This window comes from Dreissena polymorpha, chromosome 7 (genome assembly GCF_020536995.1).
Source record: "Dreissena polymorpha isolate Duluth1 chromosome 7, UMN_Dpol_1.0, whole genome shotgun sequence".
NCBI classification, from domain to species: Eukaryota; Metazoa; Mollusca; class Bivalvia; order Myida; family Dreissenidae; genus Dreissena; species Dreissena polymorpha.
The window spans coordinates 58,856,697-58,870,333 of NC_068361.1; the positions used below are offsets into that span (position 1 = coordinate 58,856,697).

At 32.9% G+C, this 13,637-nt stretch overlaps 1 protein-coding gene across 1 annotated transcript in view; it reads left to right on the top strand.

Annotated features, from left to right (window-relative positions):
• Positions 1–13,637, top strand: part of LOC127837716 (uncharacterized) — a 191,383-nt gene that overhangs the window by 59,204 nt on the left and 118,542 nt on the right. The window lies entirely within an intron of this gene.

The window sequence follows — 13,637 nt, forward strand, 5'->3', positions numbered from 1 at the left end:
TGCCTAAAATAAATTAAGATAAGAAAAGACACACATATTGCATAACATGATAAACGATGCGTGTATGATTGCGTACTTTAGCGTATTATTGTTATATGTTACGCCTGAGAGACAGATAATTAATACAGTTGTAACGATAAAGCCAAAAAATAATTGTGTTTCACTCAAATTCATTGCCACGAAACTGTAACTTCTATGCATACACGTGCATGTGACAAACATTGCAATGCCACGTATATGTTTATAATATACCTTGCACATAGATACTTCGGTGTAATCGGCATATCCGATAATGACCAATACAAGAGTTATAATTATGTTGAGTAAACTTAATATACTTACTATAAAATAAGTTATTTCATTTTGGTATGTATTTAAGATGTTGTTTAAATATTAATTTAACTACCGCATAATCTATTTATGTCGCAGATTTAATATTAATGCAGCGTTGTTACAGAACATACATATACGTTCTAAAATAACGACTTTAAACCATAATACAATATGTTTTAAATATTATTAAGTATAGCATTACCGAGATAGTAACGAAGTGAGTAGGTAAAGTTTACACACATATAAACGTTGATGACGCATTTACCTTCAACTTTTCTATTTTAAAAGCGTAAACTTCCTCGAAATTTGATATTGTAAGGCCAATGAAACATTACTTACATTAACAATGTGGATTAACGAATGTTTGTTTGTCTTATTTGGCTGACAGTTACCAATAAGTTCGCGCACTTCTGGATTTTGTTTGTTATTGGAAATTGTTAATTAATAACAGTTTACCAAAAAAAAAATTAACAATAGGTCAGATTAAACCGTAAAAAAACTCATTTTAACCGTGTGCATATTTTTGTATTGAATGCATAACTTAGTAGTATGAGCATTTAATGTTAACGCGATAGTTTCTGACTTGGAACCGGGAGACCTGGGTCAAATTAAAATAAAGGTCTAGGATTGTGTTGATCTGGGTTACATCTATATACGATTATACATGTTAATATGGTATTTCATTCAATGCGTTGATTTGTTAAATGAAAAAAACGATACCGGGGAACATAATAAACTAATGTTTGCAACGAATTTCTTATGTGCGTTGTCTCACCTGCTATGGTTTACATGCTCCTTACCATGGAATATCTGACAACCGTCTATTACATACAATATAACTTGCTTACTAAAACATGCTACTATTATAATGTAACAAGTTTGTATCCCAATCAACGAAAAAGACAGTACTGAAGACTGTATGAAGATATGCATCGTTTATAAAAGTTTCTTTTGCTTGGTCACGAGCACAATATTTTCTATTTAAGGTATTACTCTTTTTTTACTTTAAGCAAATGAGAGAGTGTTCGTCTTACGAAAGCAATCCCATCACCATGTTTGTCTCTAAGCACAATGTGGACAATATTTTAATCTCGATAAATTGAAACGTAAGTGTAAAACTTAACAAAAGCACGTGTGTAAGTCAATAATGAATTAAAAAAGATGTTGTAAAGTTACTAAAGTATCGAGTTTTGAAAGTTTTAACAATACATGACAAATTATTTTCGGTTACGCGAAACTAAAGTTGAACCATATATTTGCATGATGTAAAGGAACGTCAAAAAAAATCAAATAAAAATATGAATGTCCAAAAGTTCATGCATGGATTTTTATCACGCTAGCACAATACATTTCTAATGATATTTGCATCACAAAACTCCCACTGAAAAGAGCACGGACAAACAGAAGGTCAGATAGTCGACGGACAAACAGACGGACGAGCACGGGAAAACCTAAACGCCTCTTCGATTTTGACCGTGGTTTATACACAAACAATATTTAAGAATATACACACAACTGCTGTTGTAAGTCAAATCGTAACAGATAAAACGCATAAAATGATATTATATGACGAAACCTTACTTTTGAAATAAATATTATTTTTTTATTAAATTCAAATATATACAGCAAGAAATGTTTGACATTAATTTGCTCTCATTTTTTTGTGATTGGGATAATAAAACTGACAGTTTATAAAACTTGTTCTTTGTTTTACACTATTTTGGTTACTCGTTATCATGCGAACACGAAAGGCTGAGAACTTAACAAGTACATGATGTGCATCATTTGAGAGATTTAAACTTGAGTGTTGTATTAACAATCGTTGTATGCTACATATAATGCTTAGGTATGACAATAAAATAAACAGCTAAGTATTATTTTTTCACTCGATCTTCGATCAAGATGCATCATACTCAAATGTGACCTTTGACCGTTAGGTATAACTTTTGATTAATGGGCACAGATGTTCCGTCATATTCTCAAACTGGTTATCAGTATTTATTGTACAAGTGCGAGTTAAATGATGATGATACTGATCAGTTGGGCTCCAACGTGCCGGTATTGAATCTTTGCCCTACAGTTTTTCCTAGAATTTTATCTGAGGAAAAGGTGATTTAACTAAGGCTTTTTTTACACCAGCTCCAAAATTGACGCTAACACTCATGTATGCATTTAAACACGGCACAAGCATATTCACTTTCAGGTGTATCACAATAGCTCAGTTACTTTTGATAAATTAAGTCAAAGACATTTATATATTTCAATTTATAATGGCACTTACCGAATGTGTTTTAGTAAAAAAAATTGTAAAAACATATTTGACAAATTTGACCTTCACAGTACTAACCCAAAATATAACATTTTGCTAGGTCTGGCGATCTTTTTAAAAAGCAGTATGTGCTCGTCGTTTCATTCCAACTGCTCAATTCGTTTTTAAATTTAATCGGAATCTGTTTAATAATTTAAAAAGACTTGACACTGAAATTGACCTCATGCATGTCACTTGCAACTCTAACAGAGTCTTGATCTATAATTTCAGTTTCATTACCAATCATAATTTAATTCAGTTATTGAGGACAAACCATTTGTCTTCAAATATTTAACGTTACCCCCCCCCCCCCCACCCCAATATTCATCTCGAAGCTGGGTATAGGTACAATTAACATATAAACATAATAGTTTATTTACGACTTAAACATATACAGCTCATCGTCAAAATAACTAAAAAAATAATAATAAATACACACGCGTCAAAATAACAACAATGTTGGGTATGCATTTTTACTAATATTATGGCTTTTATGAGAATGTAATATGTAAGAGAAGGCCCTTTACATTTTTTCTAAGTTAAGTGGATGATCAAAATCCGTAATTGATTTAGAAAAATATGCAGTTAGGTATCATATACACAAAATATTCTCTAACATTTTCGGCTCTAAATTTAAATGCTTTTATACACAAATAAGCAAGAGGTATCAGTATACATTGTCTGGTATCATTCAATAATTGTAATAATTTAAACCTACTTGCTCTTCTTATGAACAGAACAGAACAGAACAAATCTTTATTATGTTTCACAGGTCACATACTACTATGAACATACATGTATCATTACAACAGGTGAGCATATATAAATTTTGTGAGTACACAGTTTCATGAAACATTGTGAAATCCGTCAGAGAAAAACTATACGAAATTGGTGAGGGGGGAAGGTCATCTTTGGAGTTTTATCAGCTACTCAGCTGTAACAAGCGATTATAGAATGATATCATTTTACAGTTAACGAATGTGAAGGTTATATAAAAAATACAGGGGAAAAACTAGACGTCCCACATTGGGAATAATCTGGTGAAAATACTACAATACTTTGTTGTTACAAAAAGGATTCAAGCAATGGGATTCACTTAGAGCCAGTGGGGCTAAGGTAAAGACCGATGTAACTAAAAAAAATTCTGAACAGTTTGGATGGAGATATTGTCAATTTGTGATATGAATTTTGTTTGAACGTAGCTAACATGTTTACTCAGCTAAGTAAGATAGATGTAGCTGTTTCTAAACACAAAATGTTTCGTCTGAACAGCGTGCATTTGGATGGTTGTACTGTTTCGAAATTGTGTATGTTTTTAGTTTACATGCATATTGCACAATTATTTAAATTAAATTATTACCCTAAATGTTGAAAACCTGGTTTTGTGGTGTTGCCAAGTGTCATTTTTACAAAGCAGATTCATATTCTCCCTTTTGTTTCCTGGAATAGGATTTTTGTATTATATAAACAAAAATTGTAGCTACATAAAAAATATTTAGCCTTATAGTTAACTTTAGGGTCGTTGCTATATTTTGCAAGTAACAGGCTAGCTTGAACACATAATTCTGTGAATCACAATACATGTTCATTCTGCAGAAGTAATAGTATGCACATTGTTATTATAATTTCTATATATTAATATAGGTCAGCTACCAAATAAATGCGCCATCATCCAGCTCCACGACGATGAGGAAGTTGTTCAATGACAATCAGCGTTATGACAACAGCTTGGTCCATTAGATAGGCTGCACAGGGATTATAATACAAATTCTCCGTTGAAAGTCCGAAGAGCCTATCAGCATATGGGAAAAGATGATGGATAGGCTAGTCTGGTTTTCAGTGGACATAATGTTCCTTGATGTTTCTAACCGATTAAATCATGTTCCAAATAATATGTACTTTTACATTGTATATACCAGATTATGTAGGCATTTAGTAAAGCTAATGTAATTCATGTGCTTAAACAACTAAACTTTTAGGTTAAAAAGTGAGTGATAAATATTTTTATAGCTTAGGCATATAGTTATCAATAATTCTTTGAAATGTAATAAATGCAGTGTATATAATTGATTCTAACACGGCACGTGACTTGTTTTCTATAGACAAAGAAGGAAATCAAGCGTGGGTTATTCTGCAATAACTTATGGGCGGAGCTTAATGTTGCGAAAATAGTTCCGAATAAATAAAGAAAATATTGCAGTAAAATGCACGTGCTAAAACCCGCTCAAAAAGAAATGTTATAAATGTAGCATGTATATAAGTGTAATGAAACAACTAATTGTATATTTGGTGATTATTGGCATAACCACGCCTACAAAGAATGTTATTTGTTAGGAAACGTAATTCAGAAAACATTTATAGCATGTCAGCTTTTCAGTAGCATCAATAAACGTGACGTCATTAAGTTTCGACGATTGTTGTTTTCAATGAAAGTGAGGTCATTTGCAAAATATTTGTAAATGAAAACGACGTCATATGTTTGTACAATTCAATGACGTCACTAAATAGTGAACTTTGTACTAAGAAGGGCGGAGTATTGAAAAATATAGTTCACGTCCTAAAACTTGAACCAAATCAATTAGAATCGTGTTAGAATCGAAATAATATTTTTCTATGATGGTTAGTTGTCGAATAACCCACAGTAAGTTGTATAGATGCGTGTTATCAAATCACTCGTGCTTCGCACTCGTGATTTAATTCCTACGCATCTATACTCCTTACTGTGGGTTATTCGACAACAAACCATGATAAAAAAATATTATTTCTTAAATGAATGATCAATAGCAATAGATGGTTTTTGCACAAACAAATTGTCATTAATATTCTCATATGATGTTGTGTACCAATGATATGCATTCAGTTCTCAGTGTTGTGAACATAGTCTTTTTTAATTTAATTTATTTGTGATGTTACTTTATAATTGACTTACCTTTAGTGTGAACTTAAACCTTGTTATTGGTAAATAAATCAAAACATGCGTGAATGGTATGTCCAAAAAGTTTCGTATTATGTTTAAAAGTAAAAATCAGTAAATTAAAGGATTGGTTCTCAAATAAATGCCTCATTACGATCACATTTTGATGCCCATCTTGATTGCTTTTTTAAAGTGAAAAATTCCGAAAATTGTTTAACGTGAAATTCAGCCTTTTAATTTGTAAAGTGTAAATGAACCATTATACATAAAGTTAGCATTCCACCTTTCAGTTGTCTGTCCTAGAGCTTGCAGTTAATACTTTGGGTTATTGAAAAACAGGAAATTGTTACCTGCTACAAATTAGGTTTATTCTGGGAAAATGGGGCTTAATGTGTGTGCGTAAAGTGTTGCCCCAGATTAGCATGTGCAGTCGTTTAGAGACTTTTCTTAGCGAAAATCTAGTTTAGGCAGAACGTTTCGTCCTTGAGTATATGTGCTGACTGCAAAGGCTTATCTGGGGCAACACTTTACCCATATGCATTAAGCCCAGTTTTCCCAGAATGAGGCTAAAAAATAAAACCATTATTTGTCAACAAAGTCCTTGACTGACAAGTACGAGTATCTTCTTGAGTTGAGAAGCAGCGACCATATGTATCATTTGCATATTTGGTCCATTTAACGAATATGTATAAAGACCGATCAGGTTGCTTTGTTAAATGTCTCCATTATAATACATACACATAGAGTATGAGGCAAATACTGACATGAAGTCTGAAACACGCAACACAATTTTCATATGCAAATATAGTATCAGGTAGTTTTTTTTAAATAATTTCATTGCGAACTGTCATTCGCTTTGAATAGTGCATCTTAATGTTCGTTTTGTGATACATAAACTTGTGGAAATGCTTTTGGTTGGGGATAGATGTTTATGTAGTTAATATTTTTTGTTGCGTAGAATTGCTTACTAAATGTTTGTCATGTTTTGTTGAATGGTATATAGAGATAATGAATTTGCTTTTTGTTATTAGATATACTACACCATGAAGTATTTCAAGTGTATTGGTGTCTTGAATAATTGTGTTAGCATCAAAGTGTAAATATTGAGAACGATATATATTATTATTATATGTATATATATTGCCGTTCATTTTAAAACCGATAAATACCACATGCGCATGTTTATTTGTTCGTGGCTGTGTGTGGCTGTGTATCATGGCAATCAAAGATCTTTAAATATGCATGTGTATTTATAGATCTTTATCGTAATCCAGTGATTGAACTCCAACGATTTTGAGTGTAAAACTGTTTTATTTCAGACAAATAAAGGTTAAGCCGAGATACAAAAGTTTTATGTAGGAATAATAGGGACATCAGTTGCAGTAGTAACGGAGCACATACTGTTGGTGACTGAAACGTCCTTTGATTCTATTTTTGCCGATTGCAACGGAGTATTCTTCGAAATAATTTTGTATTATTAAATTAGCTGGAAAAGAGAAAGTGCTACAGATATTCATTAAAACACATTGTCAGTGAAATTTCAGATGTCGTTGACTTAAAACTATCTTCTGTTTTTCAAACAGTCTTAAGAAATCGCACATCTAAATGTTCGATTTCTGGGGTCCGTCCTATCAAACATCATATGACCTATTTAAGTTAAACAGTTTTGGAGAAGTACTATTGCTAAGCACAAATCTTTATGTTAACTTAATTTCAGTGAATATACTCATTACCTTATTTTTTCACATTTCTTTATTTAAGGAAAATATTGATATAGATTTTGTATTCATTGTGCTCTAAATATTCAGTCGGAACTTTAATCAGTCGTAAGATCTATGATAACACAGGGCCATGGTGTAGACTTTATCCCGACCCGGGTAAGACGAAGGGCCCCGTCCATCCGGAGATGCAGAACCGAACCTGGCACATCTTCCAGATCCTAAGAACGCAGACCCACTTTCCGCAGTGCAGTTTATAAACGCATATTGGATAGCACGGGTACCGTATCCAAACACAACACTTCAAAAAGACGTTTGCCACTATCGCTGAAAAATAGACAAAAATACAAAGAGGTTATTGTCTTTAAAAGGTGCGTATTGTTTTATGCTAAATGTTAATGGTTCCAAATATTTATTTTTTTTCAATACATGATATATTTGTTTGTTCTAATATACGTAAATAGATGTATTTTAGACATATGAGCAAGCGAAAACGAGAAAACACGTGGAAATATAGCGATATTTAATTCGCTATCTCGCAACGTGAATTCGCGTTGTAATATCGTGCCCTCGCATGGCGTTTTTGTGTTATCTCGTTTTATCTCGTAAATGCGAAATCACGATGCAAGGTTACGAAAACAAATGCGTAATACGATGCAAGATTGAGACATTATTTTCGCAATTTCTTGCTTTTTCATTGATGACGACGGGCGAACTACAATAGATTACGCTGCAAAACCTTGATTTACTAATTTCGCATCATAATCTTGCGTTGTCGCATCTGGATTTTCCTCCTTCATATATGGTAGGTGTATATTTCAATCCAATATCATATCGTGCTTGCATATCTGTTATACATAGATCGAATCTTTTGTCCCTAAAAGAGCACCGTATGAGACAGCAATATGTATTACTCTCACAGTGTTGTCACTTCAAATTTATGTGTGCATCATTAACGTTCAACGCCTTGCTACAAACATTCAAGTTATTATCAGACTAATACAAAATGCGTGTGACGAGTTGAGTTAAGTACATTAATATCAAATTCAAAATACCTCTTGCAGCTCTGGTGCTTTCCGCCTCATTCTCGCACTTCCTTGCTATCTGTTTAACCACGATCTTCCGCCTACACGCCACCTCCGCGGCGCTCGACAGCGGGCCTGTGTATGACACCTCATCAAAGCAGTCACCCATTGCGTTCGGCTACAAGCATTGCCAAGTACAGATATACAAAATATGATTATTGTGTAGTGGACCTAATATTATTCAGTTGCGTTGAGATTTTATAATTTATATTATTATTTATATCGTGGCCCACCAAATTTTATTGAATCAGTGAAAACCATTAATAATCCATTGATAACTAGAAAATACCAAGATTCGAATGAATTGCTTTTTTTGACACACGCAAAAACGCGCATAATAATTGAATCATCATGCATGTAATACGTGTGCAACGAAACAACTGAATCGCGAAGAAGCGCCAAATTCAATCCTTACATCTCTGATGATGCACACGTCCCTTCCGGCTGGTATCTCGATAATCAGACCCTATAAAACAAAGAACGACTTTAACGTAACATGAACTAAGGTCCAATGAATAGACTTCCTCATAGCTTTTGAATTTTTTAAACTTTTCCAATACATTTGTAATTCATTTAATTTATCGATTTAAACTTATGAACGAATGTTTAAATCCTTCGGATAAAAATATGTTTTATCAATGACATTTTCGTTAATCTGTGAACAAAAACCGTTTAACGTATTTTGTCTTCAGCAAGTTTTAACACAACTTACAGACTTATCCAACAATAATGAATACTAGTTACCAATTATGAAACATCCATTATCAAACACGAATATAAATTAATAGTGTACGCCGCTTAGAGTCCTATATTAAAGTGTACATCTATTTAATTCTGAAGCGGAACTTACACCAGAATTGACAACCGATAGGACCAGGTTGCTGCCGTTGTAAATCTTCATATTTTCTCCTTGACTGTAAACGATCTGATACTTGTTTCCCTCGCCATCGGTCAGCACACTCGGGGGAGTGGGCGGCTAAAAATGCAAGCGTTAGTATGTGTGTCATATTATCAAAGATATAAATAACATATATTTATAACTATGGCAAACACTCATATTGTGCATCCAAAGATTGTGCATTTATGTTTTGTGTTATTGCTATTCGAGTTATTTACAATAACATACTTTATTGTCAATTAATAATGTAAATTATATTTTTCTTCCATTCGTTTGACACTGAAAATGTTTCGATCACAATTTAATTGCTGAATTATACCTGAAAGCATTAAAGAATTAGCAGGACCATTTATTACCCATGCTGTATACTTAGAATTATATATTTTGCACTCTCTTATGCCAAATCATTATGCTTAAATACGTTGCATATTTTGTATGAATCTATACTTTAAATATAGTCTTATATGTCCACTGTCGCAGGGGGGAAATGCATGTGTAGGATTGCAAAGAGAGAAAAATGAAGCTTACATCAACAAGTCTAATCTCACATGTATTATTTGTCGGCACATACTGTGTAGTGCTCTACCGTAATATTGTGGTGTATAACCAAACACAAAATCTCAAAATGTATAAGATAGGACCGCAGTATACCATGCTTTGCTTAATTCAACATTTTAAATGCCTATACACGGTCTATTTATATACTTGGTTCACGGAGCACAACTCAAAAGTCAACGCTAAATAATTAAAGCCTGCCTTCAGCTTTGGTGTGTATATGCGTTGTTTGGGACGTCGGGCTGGTCAATATTATGCAATTAATATTTGCCCCTCATTGAGATTCAGTGTGTCCTAAAGTATACGATATTATTCAATATATTAATACACTTATTTAAAAGGAATTTCTAAACGTAGCCATGTTTGTGCGTAAAATATGCAAACAGAATTTAGTATATACAAAATATATTCCTTAACGCATTGAAGACCGAGTATTGTCAATATGTCCTTAAATGTTATGTATTATAAGTGTTATGTTTGATTGTTTTAAAACAGCCTCTTTATTTTATTATTTAAAAAAGCAAACGTATGATTGGCAGTTAAAGTGTTTTAAATCTTAAGAATCAGTTGTACCTCAAACAGACTGCAAATATGGCATTAGTATGTAATGCTTATTGCTGTGATTATGAAGTTGAACGAATCCTTTTTAAATACTGCCACTTTTCAACAATTTCAAGAATTATTTCTTCAAAATATTAATAGTTTACTGTTCAAAGCACTTAACAATTTAGTTGACAATCATATTAGTTTCAAACCAATAGTTTTAATAGCCAATACAACCGCGAAATTAGAAAAAAATACTCGCCTGAAAGATGATCACTCCTGCTTATATGACATTTATCAATTTGTATTTAGAAAGTGCTACAAAAACAATAAGTCGTGTCATTTTTATGAAATAAATTCACGTTCTATAACGCGGATTTCGGTAATTCTGGACATTGAAGCTTCCACTCGTCAATGTCAAGATCTTGTTTCTGCTTTTAAAATGGTTTACTAGTAAGTCAACACCTCATTTTAATATTATGGATACCGACTCTTCAATTAAGTTTGCATTTATCTACAAAATGCCTTAGGGACGTATGTATCAAACCAGTGTTGACGATATTATTCGGTTACTTTTAGAGTGTTCTTCGCAAATTTTCCATGTCAGCCATTTGGATAGCTGTTTTACTGTATGACTGAACAGAAAAGAGACGTCTTACCGAAGAAAAGATGTTCCTACGCAAAAAGCATTGAGAGAGTTTTTTCGTAAATATTTTATTAAAGTAAGACTGCACGATTTTTATATGTGTTAAATTGTAATATATTGATAAAAAAAACATGTTACAATAACACAAAATTGGCCAGAAAAAGTATACATTGAAGACGAATTCTATAAAATGCAGCAAAGTAAAATTAGAACCCCGAGCCGATTGTGACGAAGATATTTCGTCTTTTTATTAGGATCGGAGTTAGTGTTCGTGTGTCGTATATAAGATATCGTTGCAGGAAATTAAAATGATCCGTAAAACAAAATTGTGTCTTTGTGTCGTATGAACAAATCTGCACAAAAAAAAATAGATTTAGATTCACGTCGTACATGCATGATAAACTGGCGAATTCGTCTGTACAGACATTTTCGATTTCAGAATTACATATATGGCTTATTTCGCATTTTTCGACACATGTTCTTCTTAACTTTTATTCAAATTTATATTGAAATATATGTATAATAAGTTTGTTTTACACATTTTGTATAAATTCATAAATATTTGACAAAACCATGCAGTCACACTTTAAAAGAAATAAGCTCAATGAACAGTCAAAACAAAGTTATTTAGTAAATAAATTCACGTTGTATTCACGTTGTATTGGTAATTACTTGGGGGGAAATTACGTGATCACGAAACAGCGAGTTTACGAAAATGTAGGGCAATGGCATCATTCGCGATTATGTAACAACCGTTTTACAATAATTCGATACTTAAAAAAAGAGTTTATTTTAATAAGTGGACGAAATATTGTCTTAGGGTTTTAAATAAAAAACAGACATATTTACGGACCACTATTTGTTATTTCTACCATTTTCGCACCTGGTCATACTGACAGTGACCTCACAATACATGCATACAAACATCCGTCAACAGCATAATAACAAAATACGGCGAAAGAATAGAGAAGCAATATAGATATGATCGCCCATGTCACTTTTGTTGTTTTGTCAAATTTTAAAGTTAAAAAAAAGAAAAAGATTTGACTCACTATACATGTGGTAGTCGTGGGTGATGGAGGAGTTGTCGTAGGAATGATTGTTGTCATCGGAACAATAGTTGTCGTAGGAATGATTGTTGTCTTCAGATCACTAGTTGTCGTAGGAATGTTTGTTGTCTCCAGTACACTAGTTGTCGTAGGAATGATTGTTGTCTTCAGACCACTAGTTGTCGTAGGAGATGTTGTGTTCATCGGACCACTGGTGGTTGTCTGGTTTTGTGCTTGACACAGCACCACCTGGCACACCACAAGTACGAGGAACACATGCATCGTGTCTGATGTAAGTCAATCTACAAATTTGTTAAAACAATATAAATGCCCAAATGTCTTTAGTTTGTTCAGACAAACACAGAAACATGGGTATCCACGGACTAAACAGATTTTGCGGAGCTAAAATTATGAAAAAAACAACACACAACTGAATATCATTAAAGCATTTTTTAACCAATTAGTGATTAATGAGTGACATTAGTGTTCCGTTTAAATATTTTATCACCTTAAATTACAAGATTCAGAAACAGGTATAACTATTTATTATTTTTAAAACTTACATACAGTAATAAAAAATTAAAAATACTTTGATTTTTTGTTTTTAAGTTTTATGCACATTTACAAGCGAAGAATTGTAAGACATTTATGTTTATCAAAATCAAACTTCACCTTTTTATTCGAATATCCAACACCTCTGGAGGCACATACAGTATTGCAATCCTCTCTTGTTTGTATACTTCAATTGAATGCATCTAATTTATACCTAATATAATCATGTTGATAAATCTTCAATTAAATAACCTAAAACGAATCTAACCAATGCAAAGTGTATAATTAATAGTGTTATCCAATAAGAGCTGTTTACGGCATTTTTTACAGGTTACAAATAGGATGTAGAACGAAAAATATCCAATTTAACTGAAAAAACAGGATGTAAACAAGATTGATATAGTGATTATCCGATACCGTTCAATTGATTAAATGCGTAGCTAAACACTTAAAATGTTTTCGAAAATTGGAGACTGAGTTAAATATATTGTTAATGATGTGTCGCAAACTCTGTTCGACATGTGCCAACCAGAGCAAATGTGTTTCATGTTCTGAGATTACTGGGCGTAATGCATGTGCGTAAAGTGTCGTCCCAGATTAGCCTGTGCAGTCCGCACAGGCTAATCAGGGACGACACTTTCCGCCTAAACTGGATTTTTGCTAAGAAGAGGCATAATTTCAACGAAAAATTCCATAGAAGCGGAAATTGTCGTCCCTGACTAGCCTCTGCGGACTGCACAAGCTTATCTGGGATGACAATTTACGCACAAGCATAATGCCCAGTTTTCTCAGAACACGACACAAATGTTAATTACAAGTGAGCGTGGTAACGCAGCCTATTGTATACAGTTTGCGAATAACTGTACGTTGTATTGATCAAATGTACCGTATGCCGATCAAATACATGCATGTATGAGTTGTACAAATATTTAAAGAAGTCGTTCGATCTTAGACATACTTTGTTGTGTCTTTACTTGTAACTGTGTTTTTTTACGATTACTGATGTGTTCCTACTTCAAACAATTACCATGTGTTG